The following is a 5,273-nucleotide window of genomic DNA, read 5'->3' as shown; positions in this document are numbered from 1 at the left end:
CACATATCACAGTCGCAGAGAACATTCGGGTCCACAACCCCAAGGCCCTATAGTGTCAGGGATATCAGGAAAGTAATTGCAACTAAGGTAGGCCTGGTGTGCTGGACAAATTCCAGCGTTATGTTTTCCCTTATACCACAGGTGGCAAACACAAGGCCCGAGGACCAAATCTGGTCCTCTCCACCTTGTTTTATCTGGCCTGGCACCTTGTTTCTACCCAGTGGCAGTGCTGGGCTCCTTGTCCCTAGTTAAGGAGTAGTTACATTTATACAGTCCTAAAATTGCATTTGGCCCTTTGAAGGCAACCATGAGGCTGATGTGTCTCCTGGTGAAAATGAGTTTGACACCCCTGCCTTATACCCTTCTCTATATCCTCTGACTTTTCTCAGTTCCTGGTAGGTCGCAGTGTGCTGAAACAATCACAGGTTTGTCTCATTAAAGAGTGTTGGCTGTGGGATTTAATGATTTTGGCAGTAGCATTAGAGAGTGTTGGCTGTGGGATTTAATGATTTTGGCTCTGCCAGTTACTAAATACAAGATCTGAGGTAAGACCATATTTCAGAGTTTCAGTTTCTGTAAAAAAAATAGAAATATAAAAATAAATATCTTAGAAGACTGTTCTAAATAAATTATATTTTATAAGAGCCTGGCACACGGTATAAGTCTGTAATTATTATCTCCATATTTTCCCAACTGTGCCTAATTTTTCATAGTTTCTATCTCTATATGTGGTTAGATTGTTTTTTATCTATACTTACATATATGCAGCAACAACTTAAACTTCACTCAGTCATTAAAGTGGGAATAGCATTTTATATAGTTTGAAGAAGACTCCAGAGTGGCTGAATGATTAGTACCAGGAGTATTGGGTCTGGGAAATCTTTCCTAAGAGATCAGCAAGATATGCATTGCTCGTAATAGCAATGGGAGTTTCTTGGCAGATAGGAAAGAGAAGAGCTGGACCTAGGGAGAGGGGAGAGGAAGAATTACCCTGCAATTTTCTCATGTTCATTACATGCAATTTCTTTTTTAAATACAGAAGCTATTTACCAGATGTTAATAGCCATTTACTATCTGAGTATCCATAACACAGACTACTTTGCCCTTTTGGGAATCCCTGGACTGGAGCAGTACCACGTCTAGACAGGCAGCATCTCCTGTTTCATCTACCTTGTGGCCAATGTGGACAATGTTATCCTTCTCTACCTCATTGCTGTGGGAGTGTAGTCTCCACGCACACATGTGTGTTCTTTTTCCTTTCCATGCTGGTCATTATTGACCTCATATTGACTACAGCATGTATCCCTAAAACACTACCATCTTCTGGCTTGCTCTCCAGAAAGTCGGTTTTCCTGGCTGTCTCATGCAACTATGCTTTCTGCACTACAGGTTCGGCTTTGACTCAGCTATTATGCTGGTCATGACATTTGCTGTGTGGCCGTTTGCTTACCCTTGAGATACACCACTCAATGATATTGTCAAAATTGTTATGGGAATTTCCCTCAGAAGTTTCGGTATTGTTCTTTTTGTTTTCTTTGTAGATCATCTACCCTTCTGTAGGACACATATCGTCCCTTATATACACTGTGAACTCATAGCTGTTGCTCTGCTTGCCTTTGCTATATTTCCATCAGTATGTGATATGAGTTTTGTGTTCCCATCATGACAGTAATTCTAGATGTGATCCTAATTGCTGTCTCCCACACCCTCATCCTCTGTGCTGCCTTTCAACGCCCTTCCTGAGTTTCCCAAAAGAAGGCCTTTAGCCCTGTGGTCTGTGTCATCCACATGCTCTACATACCAGCATTTTTCTCCCTGTTTGCATGTTGCTTTGGGCATAATGTCTTTCATACCTTTCACAGTAGGTTTGCCAACCTCTATGTAATCATCCCACCTGCCTTCAACCCTATTACCTATAGAGTAAAGGCCAAGCAGATCTAAGACAATGTCATTCTTGTGCTCTTTCCTAAGGGTTCTCAGTGATCTATGCCTGAAAAATTAGAGCCCAGGGCAAGTTCCTAGTACACATTTAGGTAAAGACTGATGCTGTAGCCAATGGCATCAGAGAAAAGAAAGATGAAAAAATTCCTTATTACTTCATATCATGATTTTGCTTTCTTTAAAATTTTAGGCAAAAGTGTACTCAGTCATTACAGCTGTTAATAAATAAATTAAGTAAATAAGCAAGTAATTCTGAGCCTAGGAAATAATAATTTTTAAAAATATCTGGAAACTAAAATTTTGCAATTTCTTATAACTAAGATGGTTACAAAATTTTTACAAAAAATAATAAAATTATCAGCATCTCCTTTTTATCATAAAGATGTTTCTAAATAATAATTATTTTTTTCAGATTTATATGTTATAGTAGTTTATATATTATGGCAGAGCAAGTAATTTCTGCTGTGATGACTCTGTGAGGTTCCAGATTTTTAGTTTAGTTATTCCAATCCACTTCTAGACAGCACTGAATATTGGTCCTGGCATGTACTAAGTGCATAAGCAATGCTTATTAAGTGAATGAATGACAAACAACCATGAAATTATTAAATTAAGAGTGCAGGTGTTTATTTTGGACAAAAAAAGAAGACAATGATGAAACCCCCATGTCACATGTCAGTCAATGTTGAGAAAGCCAAATGAGATGTGGGTGGGGAGAGTCCCCTAAGAAGAAATAAACAGAGAGTTAAATTCCTATGATCAATAAAATGAAAGTCATATACAGACTAAGATGTAGGTTTGAAACTTGACCAATTGGAAGCATTGGTGGCCCCAAATCTCTTCATTCCTGTATCTCAACAGAGATGTAGTTTCATGCCAAAAATGTATCCCTATATATCCATTATCTTTTCAAATCCAGTATTTCAATTGGTTGGTTGTAGTGAGTCATTTAGCCATTAAATTAGTCAAAGAAATAACTATTTTTGCTGATTGCCTGGTGCTGATGATAGCTGATGTCTGAGTTCCCCCCATTTTTAATATGTTTTCAAGGCTTATTGCTTCTTTCTAAACAACCTCTTGGATTCAGCAGTACAGTGTGAGCTCACCTCTCCCTTAACACAATGGTTCACACAATCATCACTTTTTAAATGTAATCACACAGCAGACTCCTGTGTGGTCCACTTCTAGACTGTTTTCCCACCTCCTACTGCCACCCCATTCACATGATTAATATTTTCACAATAATTCTCAGTATAGGAAATTTATGTTCTTTAGATTCAGAAGCTGAAGTTTGACTATGTGCTCTTTTATTGTGTGGCAATAGCCATATATTTTTCCTCACAATTATTTGATATATTTTAAATACCTTAAATAAAAATGCTGTGAAGCAGAAGTAAAAGAGAAAGTAAAGGTAAATAGAAGCACACATAAAAAGATTACAAAAATAAGAAAAAGGCTAATATACTTTCCACTTAACCATGAATTCATATTCTTTTATTACACATAGGTCAAGAATACAGCTCTACCCTATATGAGAGGTAAGCATGTTTTATTTATATAACTCACAGTGTCTACAAATGAGAAGCCAGTCAATTCTTCAGAGAAGCAATATTACTTCTAATATAAAGAACAGAGATATCTTCTGAGAACTTTTAGAGAAAGGGCTCCAAGTAATGAAATCAATCACATTCTTATAAAATATATAGTTCCATGGGAATCTTCAGTCCATTATTACAGTATAGAGCAGTAGAACACCCTAAATTTCCTTTCAATAAAAGCTAAGCATTCTGTGGGAAGTCAATATAATGCTAATCTCCTTAAGTCTGGTTTAGTCAATATTCTAGAGCATTCAGAGTAATGAATGGGCTTGAGGCAATCAGATTTGGGTATATATACACAATGGAATATTATTCATCTATAAGAAAAAAATGAAATACTGCCATTTTTGATAGCAAGGATGAAGGGCTTCAGGATAAGTGAAATAAACCAGACAGAGAAGCACGGATACTGTGTGATGTCACTTATATGTGGAATCTGGGGAAAAACAAGACTAACATAGAAACAGAGAATAGAATGGTTCTTGCCAGGGGCTGGGCTGGGGGTGGGGTCATGAGGAGATGCTAGTTCAAGGATACTAACCTTTAGTTATACAATGAATATGTTTGGAGGTCTAATATACAGCATGATGGCTACAGTTAATAACACAGTATTGTATACTTGAAATTGGCTAAGAGAATAGTTCTTAAATGTTCTTACCACAAAAAAGTAACTGTGTGAGATGATAATTAACTTGATTGTCATATGTGTATCTACATCAAATCATCATGTTGTACACACTAAATATATAGATTTTATTTTTTCCATTATGCCTCAATAAAGCTGAAAAAGAAAAGAAAAGAAGAAAGTCAGAGGAATTAGCACATGTAAATAAACAGAACTTAAAAAAGGCTCACTGGAAACTAACAGAGAGGCATGGACTTTAGGTGGAGGAAATGGCAAAAGGTGAGACTGCAGAAGATAAAAAATCCAAATCATTTTAAGGAGTTTAATATTCTAAGAACAAGGGGAAGCCATAGGAGTTTTAAAAAGGTAGCAACAAAGTCTAAATTTTATTTAAAACAATATTCATACATGTATTGTTTTTGTTATGGAGTTTGTAATAGTTTTGGATGGTGATTGTTGGCGGGGGGTTGTCACTGGATTCAGCAGCCACTCTATATTACCCATTTATGGACACTTTAACCCTCAGCCTCCTTAACCAAAGAAAACCCAACCCCGTCAGCTGTCTGAAGGAAAGGCAAAGTCAACTCCAATTAGAAACAAACCATGGGCAAAGCCAAAGGGGAGAAGGATTGAGGGTGGGAGGTGAGAGGTGGGGAGGGGAAAATGGTGGCGGGAAAATGAAGACAACTCTACATAAACAATAAAAAAAGAAACAAACCAAAGAATACATTTCCATGGGCAAAGAAGTCTCTTGTGAAATAAATCTGATTCCACATTGTGCAAAATATTAATAGTTAAATGGGAATTCAAGTAATTGATAGTGGCCAAAATTAAAATGCATACAATATTAAAATAGGCATAGGGTAATCTCCACTGAATCATTTAAAAAGAGTTACATGATTTCCAGTTGAATGAATTGTTATATACATGGTAGTGGTTGAATTGTGGACTTCCATTTTTTAAATAGTTGATTTGTATCCTGTATGACAGTGCTGGATAGCAGGGACAGCTATCTGTTAAGGTACCACTCCTAGATCATGCTAACAGAAACATAACATGTGAATGTAAAATAGTAATTGGTTTGCTACTGTTATTTAAGTTTGGGAGAG

General features: G+C 36.8%; 1 pseudogene; it reads left to right on the top strand.

Moving 5' to 3' along the window:
- Positions 1-1,053: 1,053 nt before the first annotated feature.
- LOC123819244 lies at positions 1,054-1,983 on the top strand (annotated as a pseudogene).
- Positions 1,984-5,273: the final 3,290 nt, after the last annotated feature.

This window comes from Phyllostomus hastatus, unplaced genomic scaffold, assembly GCF_019186645.2.
Source record: "Phyllostomus hastatus isolate PE091 unplaced genomic scaffold, TTU_PhHast_1.1 phas_contig_304, whole genome shotgun sequence".
NCBI classification, from domain to species: Eukaryota; Metazoa; Chordata; class Mammalia; order Chiroptera; family Phyllostomidae; genus Phyllostomus; species Phyllostomus hastatus.
Note: the sequence above shows the minus strand (reverse complement) of the source record. Positions and strands in the feature narration are given on the sequence as shown.